We start from the raw sequence: 19,538 nt of genomic DNA, 5'->3' as shown, positions 1-19,538 counted from the left end.
CAACAACAGAATCGTGTGGCCACAATTTGCTGCAAAGGAAACTAGGAAATGAATTATTTTCCCCAAACAAGAATGTGTTCAAATAAAAGGGAAAGGAGATGCAGCCACAGGACGTGGCAGACTCTGCTACACCACCGCTTCAACAGTCAACACCTGATTTCCGGAGCTCCTCAGCCAGCCCACCCCCACCCCCCGGAAGTCCTTTCCAGCATCTCCTTCTCCTCTTTGCCCTAAGTTACAGCATCCGTGTGGCTCTGACTGTCCCTGGGTCCTCATCACACCTGCACCATCTTCGCATCTTCCCTTCCTCTCTGGTCTCACACTATACGCCTTTCTCTGTAATTTAAAATTCTCCCAGCATCCTGATGAGCAATTCGACTTCCTCTTGGTTTATCCAAATGCTCAGGGGTGCTGCTGCAGCTGAAGCCAACCTTTCTCATGGAAACACTCACCTGGCCATTCAGAGATTTTTCTAAATCCCTGAGTGGATAGAGCTGGTGGATTAGAAGCATGGATTCAGATGGCTCCCTCTGCTTAAGCCCCAGCAGAGAGACCTGCAGAGAATACCAGCCCACGAGGACCAGGAGCACAGGAGAGGGGACAACAAGCAGCAACAGTCCGGAAGCTGGAAAGCAGATGGCAAAGTGACATTTGGTGAACGTGCCGGGAGGAAACATCCAGCTTCCTTTCATGGCACCAAGGGCTCCAGAGCAGGTGGATCTCTGTGAGTTCGAGGCCAGCCTGGTCTACAAGGTGAGTTCCAGAACACCCAGGACTTTTGTACAGAGAAACCCTGTCTCTAAAAACAAATAAACAAAAAGATCAAACAAACAAAAAGAAAGAAAGAAAAAGAAAAGAAAAGAGGGGGGCTGCTTAACCCTTTAATCCCAGCACCCAGCACTCAGGAGGCAGAGATAGGCAGACCTCTGCGAGTTCAAGGCCAGTGTCAGCACTCCACAGTAAGACCCTCTCAAAAAAAAAAAAAGCTGCTTGATTTCTAGAACCCTGCTTTCTGGGTAACCATCCTTTCCTCTCCCCTAGCCCCAAACCAGAGGTTTGTTCACCTGCAGAGATGGGGGGAGGGTCTCTAGTCTCAGAGCCAGAGGACACTTGAGGGACATATTGGATGTGGAAATCCCCAAGCTCTCTCTCTCCCTCTCTGATCTCTAGATGGGCAGGAAGATAGAGACATCTTCTTGGGGCCATAACCTATTGACATCAAGGGAACTCTTGGGGCAGAACCTAGAAGGGGCAGGACCCCAGTAATCAATAGAGCCTCACCTCACAAGGCCATGCGGAGGGAGGGGGAAAACAGACAGAGGAAAGGCGTGTCCTAAGATCATGGACCAGGACTCTTCAGCAGGTCGATTTAATGAAAAGTTAAAAAGAAAAATGTGAGGGGAATTTAACACCACAAAAGAGACATGGTGGGCTAAGAGGGCTCAGAGGGAAAGAACACCTGCTGTTCCTGCAGAAGACCAGAGTTCTGGAACTGCCATCCACATCTCAGAGTTCACAGTTGCCGGTAACTCCAGCTCCAGGGGAATCTGACGCTCTCTTCCGGACCCCATGGGCACCTGACTAAATGTTCACATATCCACCACTAGACAATGCATATACACACATGATTTAAAATAAATATTTTGGGAAAGAGAGAGATTGCAACCAAATGTGGATGTAGTACTTGACTAGGTCACAAAACATTATAAATGAAAATTTGAAATAACCATGAATATTTTAATATTTTAATATAGATAGGCTATTGAAAACTAGGAAATGACTGTTAACCAATTTATTGTTCACTTTGATAGACACAATCCTTATACTTTGGACAATATCCTTAGCTTTTAGAGTATACATACAAATATTTATGTATAAAGCAATGAGGACCACCTGGAACCCAGTTACTTGGGAGACTGATGAAAAGTTCAAAGCTATCCTGGGCCACTTACTGAGAATCTGGGTGTGGAGCACTTGCCTAGAGTATGAACGATCTAGGATTCAGTTCCCAGTACAAGGAAAAAAATAATAAAGAGTCAAGGATTGAAGATTAATAACATACCCTAACCCTAACTGTCAGAGACACCAGAGGGCCTAGGGGCTGGTGATCAAGTTAGACTGGGAAGGCAGCTCCCACCGCAGTCCAAATGGTGTTTGTATCTGGTCAACATGAGGTTGAAAAGAACTCAGACGCCCAGTCCCTTTTCTGTGTTTGTTTGGTGCTTTGTGCACACTAAGGCCCTGCTCCACCAATGAGCTTCACCACCAGCCCATTATTCATCAATCACCTGCTATGACTGAAAACAGGAATCATGCTTTGTAATGGTCAGTCTCAGCCTCCCTCCCTTGAACTTGAGATTTGGGCATAGACTCTCCAGAATTAGAAGCCCAACTTTCCCAGGGTTCTAGAATTGGCTCTTCCTTTGTGGACCCACATACCAATGATCGCAGCAAACCAGCTTACTTCTGGGAGACTCTGATGAGGTTATAGTATAGTCAATTTTTGTTTTAGTTGATTGTTTTTGTGACGTTGGGCCTCTCATATAGTTGGCAATTGCTTTACCACTGACCTGTGTCTCCAGCTCACTCCAGCATCTTTACCACTGACCTGTGTCTCCAGCTCACTCTAGAATCTTTACCACTGACCTGTGTCTCCAGCATCTTTACCATTGAACTGTGTCTCCAGCATCTTTACCACTGACCTGTGTCTCCAGCATGTTTACCACTGACCTGTGTCTCCAGCTCACTTTGACATCTTTTGTCATTCCCAAGCGCTCTGTTTGGCTTTACTTTTTATTGTGAAAATAATAAGACAAGAAGTGGGTCATTAAAATCCCAATACTTCCCCTTCCCTGGATTCAAAAATTGTTAATGTTTTTTCATATTGATTGATCTTTTTTTCTGAGCTAGTGGAATTTAGGAAACCTCTAAGGTTTTTGCCTTTAAGACTCCCTTTCAGGGTTCAATTAAAGGCACCATGGATAACTAAAGGCATCTAGAAATCTGAGGATAAAGATCTGAGGGGTAAGAAATTTACTCACAACAGGAATCTTCTCTCCATGTTTCTTTATTCTTCTCTCTGCACTCCATCATTTCTCATTCTTCCCCTGTTACTTGTTCTCCTTGTTCTACATTGTTCTTAGCCCTACATTGTTCCTCCTGATCCCTTGTTCTACCCTTTACCAATGTTCCCAGTCATGTATATCCTTAACACTAGTAAGTCCCCATTCCTAGCAGGTTCCAGGGCTGGAATTCTTGTGCCCCATAGAAAATAACATAAGAGTTTTTACACACACACACACACACACACACACACACACACACACACACACATCTGTGGGAGTGGCTAGTACACATCAGGTGAACTCCTTAATGGAGAAAATTAGTTAAGAAAGGACTTAGATCATCTGGGAATTCTAGAGGGGAAGGTTAGTGTGCTATGTTTCATTTTTAGGTGGTTAGAAAAGAGCTAAGGAGTTTATCTTCAGTAAAATTATGTTTAAATCAGCACACTACTTCTTTTCTCCCAGTATGCATAGAGGCTGCGAGGTAACTAGGCAACCTAGGGGAAGCTGATGGCTCTTGATCAGATAGCACATACACTGGACGCTGTAATTTCTATGGATCTAGGTCTGGAGTTAGACGTACTGCTCTAAGCAAAGAAGAGACTCAGGCCTCTAAATGATCAGTCCCGGGCTATGCTGTCACCAGCCGTTCTGATCTGGGTGTTGGGGGGTAAAACCAGAGCAGCAGCTTGGGCAGGTAGTAATTCTACATCCTTGGAGATCTGTGAATATCTTAGATGGGATGCTCTTTGCCTGGACCCTAAATTCTGACCAAATTCCTGCTGATAAAGATAATTACAGGAAGGCAGATCTCTGTGCTTCCCTAGGAGAGAGGAACAAGGCCTGGCAGTGGGAAATAGTTTTCATGAAACGGTTTTGAGCTGTGGGAATTAATCCCCAAATATGTAACAGAAAGGGAGTTCAGCTATAGTGAAAAATGTACAGCAAAGGACAATTACTTTATTCACAAAGCAATAATGCCAAAAAGCCTTTGCCTTTTTGGTTTAGCCTTTACCAGATCCCTTGGTTCTCATAAGTTGCTCATGAAAAGATGGCTGAGCAATTACTGTAAAATGTTGCGGCTTGCAGCAGTGGAAATAAAATATTGACAAAAGTTTTAAGAAGTTTATGGAAGAAAAAAAAAACAAGGTTTATAGACATCAAGTTTGTAACCCTATAATGTTATTATTTGCTTTGATACTAGGGATTACTTGGAGGCTGGTTCTCACTAAGTTGCCCAGGCTGGCCTTGAACTCATTCTGTAGTCCAGGAAGGCCTTGATCTTTTGACCTTCCTAGCTCAGCCTCCAGAGCAGCTAGGATTAGAAATGGACCTTGACTTCTTTGAGTCTTCCAGCTTAGAACATTTCTACCTAAATCCAACAATCAAGCACACAGCTCCAGTCTTTATCCACAGACACCAGGAAACAAGGCTTGCTGCTGAGGCCTCCAGTTCCTCCAACCTAGGCAAGGTCAACAGTTCCAAACCAACTTCAAAGTATGGACCTTCTCTCTCCTTAACATGAAGGGGGCTGCTGGGCATGGTGGCACACACCTTTGATCCCGGCAGGCAGATCCCTGTGAGTTCAAGGCTAGCCAGATCTACATAGTGAGTTCCAGGATAGTCAGGGTTACATAGCTAGACCCTGTCTCAAAAAATAAAATAAATAAATAAATATTGAGGGAAGGCTAGAGAGATGGCTCAGGAGTTAAGCGCACTTGCTACTCTAGGCACAGGATCCAAGTTCGGTTCCTAGTAACTACACTGAGGGACTCACACTTGCTATAAACTCCAGGGCATTGGACACCCTCTTCTGACCTCTGCAGACACTGGCACACAGAGAGACACATAAATAGACATCAAATATCTCTCTCTCTGTCTCCTCTCTCTCTCAAGTTCTGAAAAAAGGATTAAGGGGGATGCAAATCCGTGGGGGTAGGGAATGAGATGAGGAACCTACAGGTCTGGCTGCTGCAGCTGCCTACAAGCAAGCAAACAAAAATGGAAAGCTGTGGGCAAGCCAGCTAAGACCAAGCACCATCGAGTCGGTGGAAAACCTGACCAATGACTGTCCTTACTATGCCATCCCTGCGCTGCATCAGCACAGGGGCAGGGGCGTTCCACCTGGGCGCTGAACGCAAGCGCAGGCACGTCGTAAGCGACTTGCAAAGCAGCGCGTGGCTGGATATTCAAATCCTTCCCGTGAAAGGAAAAGCACATTTGTGGGCACTCTGTCTGGGGCGGCAGCTGGGCTTCATGGCTGCCGTACTTCCTTTCTGTAACAAACTTTCTCGTCTTCTTTGAAAACAATGATGACAGGTGGACAAGGTCGGGCCCATTCTATAATGGCTGAAAAATTATGCTCTTGCTTTGCCGGGTGGTGGTGACACACGCCTTTAATCCCAGCGCCGAGGAGGCAGAAGCTGAGAAGGTGGATCTCTGTGAGTTTGAGGCCAGCCTGGTCTACAGAGTGAGTGTCAGTACAGCCAGGGCTACAACCCTGTCTCAAAAACAAAACGAAACAAAACCGAAAGGGCTGGAAAGATGGCTCGGCAGGTAAGAGCACTGACTGCTCTTCCAGAGGACCCAGCGCCTACAGGGCCGCTCACAACGGTCCAGAGTTCACTGGTCTGTAACTCTAAGATCTGACACCCTCACAAAGGCACACATGCGGCAAAACACACCACTGCACATAAAATAAAACTAAATTAAAAAAATATGTTTTCAATCACAACACTTGAGAAATGTAGGTAGAGCAACCAGAAATCTGATGTCGGTCTGGGCTATATAGAGTATTTAAGGCCATTCTGAGCTATGAAGAAAGAACATGGTTCATAAATGCCCAGGTCTGAGGTGTGGCTTAGTGGTAAGGAACATGACTAGAATGCTTCCTATCAACACTCACACAGACACACACACATTCTCTCACACACTCCCATACTTTCTCTCACACACACACACTCACATACTGACTCACACACTCACACATCTACACTCACACGCACTCTCACTCACTCACACCCCCTACACACACACACACACACACACACACACACACACACTCAAAAAGAACGTTTACACAGGGCCATTCAACAGGAGCACTATTTGTCCGATTCGGAAGTGTACAGACTAAAGTACAGCCATACAATGGTTTACGAGGTGACCATAAAAAGCACTGAGCTATAATTGCCAATATGGAATAGTAGATCAATCAGGGTTCTCATTGGCTAATAGGATCAGAGGCTGGGTAGTCCCACAATGGCAAGTCACAAGCACAGGGACATTAAGCTCAGTCCAAGAAGCTGGACTGAGTACAGAACAGGAGGGACCAAGGATGTGGCCCCGCCACGGCGATGTGACCTTGTCTCGGGAGTATCCTGGAGTGTTGCTAGTGCAGATCTGCACTCAAAGGTGGAGGCAGCCGGAGTCTGATGTCTATGGACAATGGCAGCAGAATAAAAGTAAGTAAATAAATAGCCACGCCCACTTAGTCAGCTCGCCTGCACATATACCAGCATTCCCCTGCCCATGCTTCGTTTCACTGGGCAGTGGGTGTGCACAGCTTGAGCAGGTTACCCCTATTGCTGGTCTACATGCTAGTCATTTCTGGAAATACCCTTTCAAGAACAGGCAAAGGTATACGTTACCAATTTTTTAGCCATCTCTCAATCCAGTCCAGTTGACGTCTCTCAAGCCATCGCTGAAAATTTCCAGGACATACTGGGAAAGAAAAGATATAGAATATTACTTTTCATTTAGGAAATATGGGAAATACATATAATATATATGGGAAAATATAGATTATACATAATACTGATATGTATATATAATGCATGATATATATGTACATATGCATGCATCTAAGAGTTAAATCATAAACTAATAAAAATAGTAACTTACATAGAGCGAAGGGGAGTGTACTCATTACTTTGCTGTTGATATTTACTTATTTATTAGGTATGGGTACATCTCTTGCTGCACAACTGTACCACACGCATGCCTAGTGACTACAGAGGCAGAAGGCGGCATTGCATCTGGTCTAAATCAGGGTTACTATTGCTGTGAGGAAACACCATGACCAAAGGAAATTGGGGGAGAAAGGATTTATTTGGTTTACACTTCCATATCACTGTACATCGCTGAAGGACGTCAGGCCAGGAACCTGGAGGCAGGAGCTGATGCAGAGGCCATGGCGGGATGCTGCTTACTGGCTTGCTCATTCATCATGGCTTGCTCAGCCTGCTTTCTTACGGAACCCAGGGCTACCAGCCCAGGGACAGCACCACCATAATTGTCTGGACCTTCTCCCATCTATCACTAATTAAGAAAATGCCTTACATGCTTGCCTACAGCCAGATCTTAAGGAGGCATTTTCTCAGTTGAGGCTGCCGACCTCTCTAATAAATCTCGAGCAGTGGTTCTTAACCTTCCTAATACTATGGTCTTTTAATACAGTCCCTCATGTTGTAGTGACCCCTAATCATAAAATGAGTTCGTTGCTACTTCAGAATTGAAATTTTGCTACTGTTATGAATCGTAATGTAAATATCTGATCTGTGACCCAAATGGGTTGTGACCCACAAGTTGAGAACCACTGTCTAGCTTGTGTCAAGCTGACATAAAACTAGTTAGCACAGATCCCCTGGAACTGGAGTTACAGATAGCTGTGACCTCAGGGTTGGAAGCTGGGAGTGGAAGACAGGTTCTCTGGAAGGGCAGTCAATGTTCTTAACCATTGAACTATCTCTCCAGCCCTTCACTACTTTCTCATTGCTAAGATTTGCCTGGGAGGGTATTATTTAAGAGGAGACACAGCCCCTCACAGCAGGAAAGGCACGGTGGCAGCGTTTGAGACAACTGGTCACATAGCCTTGAGTCAAGAACCAAGAGTAGACAAAAGTGGGACTTGCATGGGGTAATTCCTTATGAGTTACTGATTAGAAGGGTTCCAGAGCACACCCCCCAAATAGCAGATTATTGCCATTGCTCTTGGTTGCCCACCCGAACTAGATGGGACTGAAGACAGAACACACACATTTCAGGATAGAGAAACCAGGCTGGAACTGACCTGAAAACTCCCCGTGTCTAGCTTTCCTAGAGCTAATAGGTGCTGCGCAGGCCACTGGGGGAGGAAAACCATTGCCAGATGTATTGGCACATGCCTTTATTCCCAGCAGTTAGGAGGCAGAGGAAAGAAGATTTCTGTGAGTTTAAGGCCACCCTAGTCTACATAGAGAGCTCCAGAATAGATAAGATTATAGAGAGAGACCCTGTGTCAAAAACCAAAAAGTAGCTGGGTGGTGGTGGTGGCCCACTCCTTTAATCCCAGCAAGTGGGAGGCAGAGGCAGGCAGATCTCTGTGAGTTCAAGGCCAGCCTGGTCTACAGAGCTGGTTCCAGGACAGCTAGCTAGGCTGATACACAGAGAACCCTGTCTCAAAAAACCAAAACAAACAAAACAAAAAGCAAACATCATCAACAGCAATCTATAATACCAACCTGCCAGGCAAGATGTGTTCACTGGTACAGTAGAGGCGTGTAGGTTACAGGGTAACCAACTGCTTTGGGACTGGATTTCAGGCCTGCTCCATAGGAGGGAATTCGTCCCTGGTACTTTAACCCTGGCCAAAAGCCCACTTCCTCCATCAAAGGTCCACCTCCTAAAGGTTCCTCAGCCTTCCAGAACAGCCCCACGAGCGGGGACCAAGCGCTCCAACACATGCGTGATGGAGGACTCTCATTGGTTAATAAAGAAACTGCCTTGGCTTTTTGATAGGGCAGGATTTAGATAGGTGGAGTAGACAGAACAGAATGCTGGGAAGAAGGGAAGTTAGTCTGATGCCATGCCTCACCTCTCTGAGACAGACACCATAGAGCCAGCCACCAGGTCAGACATGGCTGAATCTTTCTCGGTAAGACACCAACTCGTGGTGCTACACACATTACTAAATATGGGTTAAAGCAAGATGTGAGAATAAGCTAAGAAGAGGCTGAAACTAATGGGCCAGGCAGTGTTTAAATGAATACAGTTTGTGTGTTGTTATTGCGGGTTTTAAGCTAGCCGTGCAGGAGCCAGGCAGGACGGAAAGCAGGCCTGCTCACCTCCTTACTACACATGCGTCTATGGGGAATGTTTTTAGCATTCAAATCACAATATGGAGAAGAGATCAAAGCTTGCATACACATATTGTTTCAATTTGGGAACCGTAGCTTACTTAGTCAAAAATTTAATTCCCCGGTTCTCCAGTCTCTGAATGGTAGATCTGCAACATCTCGGCCTTGGAGAGCACACAAACCAATCCCTGTAATAGACAAGGAGGCATAAACACATTCACTTCTATTTCTCTGCAGCATAATACAAATATCTTCCTTTTAAACATTTTAAAATTGTTTTACATGTGCAGATATATTTTAAAGATTTACTCATCTTTATTTTATTCGTATGAGGGAATGGTTTAATGTACACATGTGTACCACATGCATGTCTAGAAACAACAGTGACCAGGTGGTGTCAGACTCCCTGGAGTCACAGGCAGTAATGAGCTGCCATGTGGGTGCTGAAAACCAAACTTGGGTCCTCTACCTGAGCAGGAAGTGCTCTTAACTGCTAAATCATCTCTCCAGCTCCATGTGTGGATTTGCTGTGAAGAGACACCATGACCAAGGCAACTCTTATAAAGGAAAACATTCAAGTGGGTGGCTTATAGTTTCAGAGGTTTTAGTCCATTATCATCATGGTGGAAAGTGTACCAGGCTTCTTCTTTTGAGTCACCCACCAGATCCAAAATCATGACACAGAGACTTATTACTAGTTTTGAATGCTCAGCCTAACTCGTCTCATTTCTGACTATTTTTGGGGTTTTTTTGTTTGTTTGGTTTTTCTTTTGTTTGTTTGTTTGTTTTGTTTTGTTTTGTTTTGTTTTGTTTTCCGAGACAGGGTTTCTCTGTAGCTTTGGAGCCTGTCCTGGAACTCACTTTGTAGATCAGGCTGGCACAATTGAGCATGCTTTAAATATATACCTAAAAGTGGTATTGCTGGGTCTTGAGGAAGGTTGTTTCCTAATTTTCTGAGAAATCGCCACACTGATATCCAAAGGGGGCTGTACCAGCTTGCATTCCCACCAGCAACGCAGGAGTGCTCCCTTTTCCCCACAACCTCTCCAGCATAAGTTGTCATCAGTGTTTTTGATCTTGGCCGTTCTTACAGGTATAAAGTGGAATCTCAGAGTTGTTTTGATTTACATTTCTCTGGTGATCCTCTGAGTGCTGGGATTAAAGCCACCACTTCCTGGCTCTGACTAGCTCTTTTAAATTAACCTGTTTCTCTTTATCTACCTTTTGCCTCAGGGCTTATTACCTTTCTTACTTCTGTGTATCTTACTTTCCCTGCTTCTCTATGTTTGGCTGGCTAGTATTTGTCTGACTTCTGGTCCGGGGCATCTCTCATTCTCTCTTCCTCCATTTTCCCTTGCTCCCTCTTCTTTTCCTTTCTCCTCTCGAGCCTAGATTTCTCCTCCTATTTACTGTCTGTCCCTGCCAGACCCACCTATCCCTCTCTCTGCCTTGCTATTGGCTGTTCAGCTCTTTATTAGACCAATCAGGTGCCTTAAACAGGCAAGGTGAAACAGATGTCACACATCTCTACATAATGAAACAAACACCCTTACATCATTAAACAAAGGCAGCAAAAACAAATATAGCACACCTTTACACAGTTAAAGTAACATTCTGCAGTATAAACAAATGTAACACATCTTTGACAGTTAAAATAATATTCCACCTTGGGAAAGAATGGTGGGATACAGGCAGGCATGGTGCTGGAGAGGAAGTTGAGAGTTCTGCACCTGGATCAGAAGGCAATAGGAAAAGAGGACGACACTGGGCCTGGCCTGAGCATCCGAAACCTCAAAGCCCATCCATCCCCAGTGGCCCACTTCCTCAAACAAGGCCACCCCTCCTAATCGTGCCATTCCCTATGGGCCTATAGGGGCTATTTTCTTTCCAACTATCATATGTATAGTATGGGGTTTGGGCTTTCCAAATTTTTTAAAAATGATTTTCTTGTTACCATTCAGTAAGCATTCAGCTTATCCCACTGATTTGAGAGGTCATATCATATATGGAGCTCTCCTAGTGCCTGGACTCTCTGCTTTTAGGCTCGTTGCTCTGTTCCACTAATCCACTTGATTATTCTGTGTTAATGCTCACCACATCAGTTACTTCAGACTTATAACACCCTAGACTATGAAATTTACTCTTCTTTCTCAGTGTTGGGTTTGGATTGTCATAGCTGTACAACTATATTCCATATAAATATAAGAAATATTTGTCTAGGGACAACTAAAAGTTCGTTGGGAATTTTTTGTTAAGGATATATTGAATTTATAGCTCAATTTGTGCAAGCTCTCCATTTTTGAGATATTTAAGTCTTCCCTTCATTAATATGGTTTATTAAGTTCTTCATATGTGTTTCTTTTTAAATATACTGAATTTTGTTTGTAAGGGTGGTGTGGGACAATGGTCTGTATTCTGTCAATTATATTTTAAATAAACACCGATTGGCCAGTAGCCAGACAGGAAGTATAGGCGGGACAACCAGACAGTAAAGAGGCAGGTCAAGGAGAACAGGAGAATTCTGGGAAGAAGGAAGTCCATCCCCCTGCAGTCCTGATTCAGCCACAGAAGAAACAAGATGTAACTGCCTCACTGAAAAAGGTACCAAGATGTAACCCCGCCAGTGGGGTCAGCTATTCAGGGTCCTCTGAAGGGGTGCTATCTGAAAGAAACATGGGGGGAGAAAAGAACGAGACCAAGCTAGGTGCACTTGTCAAGGTCTCAGTTTATTGAAGCAGGCTTCTGTCTTAAGTAGTTTTTTGGCTACACTTGGGCAGAGAGGGAGGGGGAAAAATTGGGCAGAGGGACTCAGCAGGTTAGGCAGCTTTGCAAGGTCAGTGGTTAGAATGTTAGCGATAAGCTACAGACAAGGGGGGCACTCTATGGTGCTTTTCGGACCTTGAGTCTCTAAGATTAGCACTCAGTGTTTTAATTAACTTTGAGTTATGTCTCACGGTTAAACTTCAAGGCCCTGTGAGAAAGGAGAGGCCTGAAATGTCACGATTTTACTTCAAGGCCCTGAGAAAGAAGAGGCCTGATATGGCCCCTGACACCAAGCCATGTGGCTAACATAGGCAAGAAAAAATGGACTACTATAAGTTATAAGAGTTAATAAAAAGCCTGAGCTAATGGGCCAATCAGTTTATAACTAATGTAGACCTCTGGGTGATTTTTTTGTGACTTAACAACTGCGGGAACTGGGCAGGACAGAAAACCTCAGACAACACATTGGATGGAAAAAAAGGGCCAAACAAGATCTAAGTCTTTTTTCCCCCAAGACTGGATCTCACTGTGTGATCCTGAATGGCTTAGAATTCACAATGTAAACCAGGCTGGCCTCTAGCTCACAGAAATCTGCCTGTTCCCACCTCCCAAGTACTGGCAATAAGGGTGTGCACAACCATGTTCAGCTGAGGCTATTTCTATTGCTTTTCAGGATGAGCTCGACTCTCACCTGTAAGCATCATGCCCTGCTAATACAAATATTCTTTTTCATTTCTTTCCTTGATTATACCCTCACTTGTAAGTCCTCATATAAAGAAGGGCTGCTTTTTTTTATGTTGAGCTCAACTCCAGCCACTTTGCCAACATCCTTGTAGATTCTGTTTCTTTCTAGTCTCTTGTACTGTGTGACAGTGACCCCAGCAAGTGATGATCACAACTACCTAGTTTTGCTAAGACAGACAGGATGGGATGATAAAATTGCACTTATGTATTTCCAACCTAACCCAAATTTAGTCTGTCCTGTGCCACACAGGACAACAGCTGTCCCTCCTCCCTGTCTTTCTTCTCACTTGCTGCAGCTATCACCAGCATCCACTTCACACTGGCTGGGGCTGGAGACAAATGGCAAGAGATGGGAACCATGGAGCCATCTGGACATTCACAGCTCAAATGATTGACAGTTGGCTTCTGGACCTCCTCTGCTGGATGGTTTATTGTATGCACTCACTGCAACCATTTTATTAAATTTGCAACAATACAATTATTATTATAATAATTTATACCTTTATATTTTTTGGATCTCATTTTTTTAATAGCTATTTCCTCTGAATGAAATATTCTCTCCTGCAGCAGCCTTCTTAAGACACAACTTACCAGACTCTGCAAGTTAAGGAAACTCCTAAAACTTACAAGATGTAGAAGGTTATACAAACAGTAACAATTGGCAGGGAGAGAAGACTCTCCCACTTGTGGAGCTGACTGCAAGTCCTGTGGACAGACAGACATGTCCTAATTTGGGGTGAATTGCTGTTTGTTCATGTCTCCACAGGACAAGTCGCGCAATACCACTTAGCTTTTGGTAGACTTTATCACACAATTGTAAATGAAACTATACTCTGTCTCTAACCTGCTTACCACGCCAAAGGTGACACACCATATATACCGATGTGTACCTAGCTATTTTAAATGAATGTTTCTTAATCTTTTCTACTGTGAGAACTTCCTCTTTCTTTTGTTATAGAAACCGTATTTCATTGCTGGTTGTATCATAAATAATTTATCTGATTGTATTTTGATGGCAATTAGATTGTCCACAGTCATAAAAGACAAGCCTTAGCATACATCAGTACACACATGTGGGTAGACTAAATTCTCAGAAGTGATATCACTTGGTCAAGTGATATATTAGTTATTCTGTCAGAAATGGACAAACTGGATTTGAGAGACATTCAACCAATTCATGCTTGCACCCACTGGTTCCCTTAAAGCTTTACCTGTAGAGTATAATATTAAATTTTATTGACAGTTTGATAGATGAAAAATAGTATCTGTCTACATTAAATTTACATTTCTTTTATTCTGAATGATGTTCAGAGTATTTTCATGTACTCAAGTGAACTCATATTTTTTTCATTTCAGTACAGATCTTTTATTTTTTATTTATTTAGCTTATTTGTCTATTGGGCAGAGGGGTTTTCAAGACAGTGTTTCTAACAGCCCCAGCCACTCTGGAGCTCATTTTGCAGAGCAGGCTGGCTTTGAAGTACAGACATCTGCCTGTCTCTGCTTCCGAGTGAGTGCACTTTAGTACAGATTTTAATCTGACACATTAGCAAGGCATCATGCTCAAATCAGAGTGTGAAAAAGTTATACATATGTTTGATACAAAGAATAATGTGAGTGTTGCACAAAGGAATGCATGAACAAAGTACAAATAGCTTGCTCAGGCATGAGCTCATATTTTTATGTGAACTGTTGTTCAAATCCTTTGTTCTTTTCCTCGTTTTTCTATTATTTTGCTAATTGTTTTCTATTGATTATGAATTCTTAAATATATGAGATAGACTCTTTTGGTGACAGGGTCTGTGCAGCCTAACTGACCTCAAGCTAGCTATGTAGCTGAGGACACCCCCGAACATCTTAGTGTATTGTGTACACACAGGTGTTTCCTTGCTCTTGCGCAGTGTACGTGGAGATCAAAGGTCGACACTGGGTGTCCTCCTCTACCTCTTTCTACCTTTTTTTCTAATAGGGTCTCTCACTGAACCTAGATCCCACCGTTTTGCTAGACTCACTGGCCAGCAAGACCCTGGGAGCCTGCTTGTCTCCTCCTCTATAAATATACTCCATGGTGTTACCTGGTACTGGGGATATGAACTTGGGTCTTCACGTCTGTGCAGCTAACACAACCCACTGAGCCATCTCTGTACTCCTATAAAAATAAGATAAGTATCTCATGAAGCCCAAGCTCATCTCAGACTTGCTCTATAGCTGGGTATGACCTTGGACTTCTGATCCTCCTGATGCCACCTCACTTGGGGCTACAGATGGGCACCACCATGCCCAGTTTGCAAAATGCTGGGGACTGGAATTCGAGTTTTATTCAGGCAGGACAAGCATTCTCCACCAACCGAACCACATTCCCCGCCCACAGTTGTTTTCCCTTGGACATTTCACTTGTCTTTCTTTTTTCCTTGTTTTGGTTTTCAAGACAGGGTTTCTTTGTGTAGCCCTGACTGTCCTGGATCTTGTTCTGTAGACCAGGCTGGTCTCAAATTCAGAGATCCGTCGGCCTCTGCCTCCAGAACGCTGGGATTAAAGATGGGCGCCATCAATCGTCCTGCTTTCGCTTGCCTTTTGACTTTAAGTTGTTCAAGCATTGTGGGGGGCTTTTTTCTTTTTGTTAAGTGGAACTTTATAGCAGAGTTGCAAAGGCCTCTTTACTCCAGTTATGAAGAAACTCCCGTTTTCTTTCAGTAAATAGTCTTGTTGTGCATTTTCTACAACCTTTAAGCATCTGGAGCTTTTCTTGTATATGCTTTGTGGTAGAGTCGCATTTTCCCTCCAGACAGAGTTCTGTCTTACCAAATAGTCCTTTCCCCATGGAGTTCAGTCCTGTTAGCTGTGTGTGTGCGTAAAGAAGGCGAAGCTCACTAGTGAGAGCCTGGGTCTGACTCCTACACTACCAGGGGGAAAATGTGTATGTGTATTTCTTATGGAGTTAATCTTTGTCAATGTGTGTCTCGACATTTTCCACATTTGCCAGTTTCATTTCTGAGAGTTTGTGTGTTTAGGGGTTGGTAAGGCTGGTTTCAATTACTTTTTTTTTTTTGCTAACCATTCTTCTTTGTTTTCTCATACATATACTATAATGGCCAGCTCTTGTTCTAACCAAGAACTGATCTTTAAAAAACTTTTATCGTGTGTGTGCTTAGGGTTAGGGGTTAGGGTTGAGAGTTAGGGTTAGGGGTTAGGGTTAAGGGTTAGGGTTAGGGTTATGGTTGAGGTTAGGGTTAGGTGTGTGAGAGCTGAGGTGTGCCTATGCCCTGGTGCACATGTGAATGTCAGAGTACATCTTTTGGAAATGAGTTCTCTTCTTCTACCATGGGCCTCAGGGACTGAATTCAGGTCTTCAGGGTTGCATGGTTACACATTACCCTTTTGACTATCTTGTATGCCTTGAGTTGATACTTTTATAGCTTATGTTTTGTTCATATATTAGTTTAGAAGCCCAGAATGCCAATTCATGCCTATAATACCAGAATTCACAGAGTGAGGCAGGAAGTTTGTGCTATATAGTAAATTCAAGTTCAGCCTTGGCTAAGTTAAAACTATATGAAGAATTAGCAGGGTGGTGGCGGCACATGCCTTTAATCCTAACGCTTGGAGACAGAGACAGGTGGACCTCCGTCAATTTGAGGCTAACCTGGTCTACAAAGCAAGTTCCAAGACTGCCAGGGCTGTTACACAGAGAAACTCCATCTCTCTGGGGGTCATGGTTGGGTGGGAGGGGGAATTAACTTAGATAATTGCCCTCTTCAAGATGATCCAAGAGAGCCGCACGGTGGCTCAGTGTGTAGGGCGCGCGCATGTCCGCGAGTTCGAATCCCGTGTGTTGTGTGTGTGTGCTGCTTGTGCTGACCTTGCACGCGCGTGTGTATAATCCACGCCGCGTCTTGTGGAAAAGAAAAAAAAAGATGATCCAAGAATATGGAATGTTTTTCCACTTACTCAGGCCTCCTGTGATGTCCTTCATCAGTATTTTAAAGCTGTCTTCAGAAGAGTCTTATTATAGGTTTTACATCAGGCAACGTCTTAGTCACTGTTCTATCACCATGACCAAGACAGATTTCCTAAAAGAATGCCTTTAATCGGGAGCTTGCTCACAGTTTCTCAGGGACACACTTCCTCCAACAAGGTCACACCCACTCCAACAAGACCACAGATCCCAATCCTTTCAAATTGTGCCACTCCCTGGTGTCTAATCATTCAAATATATGAGCCTATGGGGCCCATTCTCATTCAAACCACCACAGGCTGGTTCTCAGCTATTTGTACCCATACAGGTCCGTTGGTGTCTGCCATTCGTTGGTGTCTGTCTGCCATTCGTTCTTACCTGTTTCTCTGGTCCTCTCTGAATCTTAAGGGCTGGACTGCAAACCCTAACATCTCCCAGAGTCTGTGACTAGTGCTCTATCTCTGACTTAGCTGGGACTAAGTACCGTCTATCTACAGGAGCAGGAAGATGGAAGCGAGCCAGAGGCCACCGTCCTGCTGCCTCCGTACCCAGCAAGCAGAGCAGGGCTGACCGGCCCTGCTTAGTGTGGAGTTGCCCTCTCTGTGAACATGAGGAAATTGCTCTCCCTCCAGCAGCTTCCTGGCACCTGAATTACAGCCATGATGATCTGACTGAAGCATTCAATCTCCTAATACTTCCAACTTATAGCTTTCAAATCTTTATCTAATAAAGACTCATACAATACATATCATCTGTCAGAAGCTGCTCGATGCAATTTTTTAAAAATTATGTCTTTGAATCCTCAGTGTTTCCTGGCCTGGCAATGATTTTTGAAAGCAGTCCACGTATTCTGTGGTGAAGGAACTGGGCTGGCATGGCTTTCGTTTTCTACACTGAACCCTGACTGGCTCAAGTTCCTGTGTGGTACAGTAGGCTGATTTTCCAGCCCTTCTGTTGGGATAAGCAAAAGTCTACCAGTTCATCAGAGGATGTTAAAATCTCCCATGATTACTTAGCTGTCAGATTCTAATAGTTTTATTTTATGTATCTTAATAGTCTCCTGTTGAATGTAAAATATACCCATATTATTATCGTTCCTACGTCCACGCCTCCCTGATACTGCTCATGAGAGAAAATAGATTTATCTTCAAGAGTTTAGCTTATTTTAGTTAACATGACATCTGGTTCCACTCATTTCCCTATACAAGACATAATGTCTTTTTTGGGGTTTTTTTCGTTTTTGTTCGAGACAGGGTCTCACTATGTAGTTCTGACTGTCCTGGAACTCACTTAGTAGATCAGGTTGGCTTCCGAGATCCACCAGAGTGCTGGGATTAAAGGTACGCACTACCACACCCGGTTCACAATTTCACTCTTTACTGCTAACTAAAACTCTGCTGAGTCTCTACACATTGTCTCTACAGTTATGTCGCTGAGCACCAGGGCTGGTTCTATACCTTGCCTGTTGTGAACGGTGCTGCTACCACGGTTGCTGGGTTTCTGTGGGCAGTCGCTAGGATGTCTGGGTTCTTGTATCTGGAACAAGGAGTTGGCCAGAGGCGTGACCAGGAGCAAACACAGCCATAGAACATATTAAGAAAGAATATAGGTCCGAGGGAGGAAGCAGACAAGCAAATTGTTCAGAAGCTTGCCATCAGCGCTCTGCAAAGGATAGGGGTGTTTATGTCACATAAGGTAAACCTCTTAGGTCATGTGCCTGGTGTGGTCTTCTCCTGCAGGATGCTATATCTAGTTTCTGAGTTGCAGGTCACCGGCAGAAACCCTGGATTGTCTCGGTGGCTGGTCAGTGCCTCGCATGCTAATTTTCTCATGGCAGTATTTGCGTAGGGCATTTCAGATATCACTCTCTACCATGCTTTCCTGCCTCAGTCCCCCACCCCGCTCTGGCCCCAGAAACCTTTTCTGAGGAGCTGGAGGAGGTTGTTCTATTATCTTGTAACTGCTTCCTGTTTTTAAGGGGCATGGACCTTGACAATTCTAGTGGTCAGCTGGAGAGGAGGGGCTGGCTGGAATCTCTCTTACCAAAGGAGTTCAGTCTGACTGGTGCTGCATTCTAGAAGACACAAGGAGTAGGCAGGTTCCCCCGGGGCCATGAGTCCTGCTGTACACTGCTGATCTCACTATCTTAACTGGAGTTCAGAAGTCAGATTCCTCAGATCTGAAACCTGCAGAAAGCAGTCCCTAGGGCTCCAGAGGTGGAAGAGATTAAAGGGGAATCAGTGTGAGGTTGTATTCACCAAGGACATGTTAAGCCATCTGTGCCAAAGGGAAAAACGAGACCTACGGCAGGGTTACAGTGACCCACGGGTTTATAGACAGACAGGACTTACTCTGTGTTGGAGAAGTTAAGGTGTCCTTTTTTCTTTTCTGCCAAGAATATCTCTTAAGGTGCAGGTGTAGATGATCTTGTCTTCAAGATGTTCTTGGGGCTGTGGAAACTCAGAAGGGACAGGGTTTTAACTTATTTTATTTTTTCCTTTTTTTTTGGGTTTTCGAGACAGGGTTTCTCTGCAGCTTTTTTAGAGCCTGTCCTGGAACTAGCTCTTGTAGACCAGGCTGGCCTCGAACTCACAGAGATCCGCCTGCCTCTGCCTCCCAAGTGCTGGGATTAAAGGCGTGCGCCACCACCGCCCGACTCTTATTTTATTTTTTTAAAAAAGAAAACAAACTATCTTTTTTCATTGTACATACCAATCCCAGTTTCCACTTCCTCCACTCCTCCCACTCCCTCCACCTTATCCCCCCAACCACTCCTCAGAGAAGGTTAAGGCACGTTGCTTTGAGGAAGGACTAAGGTCCTCCCTACTATATCTAGGTTGAGAAAAGTACCCATCAAAGAGAATGGGTTCCCCAAAAGCTGGTACAGACAGTAAGAAT

This window comes from Arvicola amphibius, chromosome 2, assembly GCF_903992535.2.
Source record: "Arvicola amphibius chromosome 2, mArvAmp1.2, whole genome shotgun sequence".
Lineage (NCBI taxonomy): Eukaryota > Metazoa > Chordata > Mammalia > Rodentia > Cricetidae > Arvicola > Arvicola amphibius.
The sequence above is the reverse complement of the archived record's forward strand: the minus strand, read 5'-3'. Positions refer to the sequence as shown.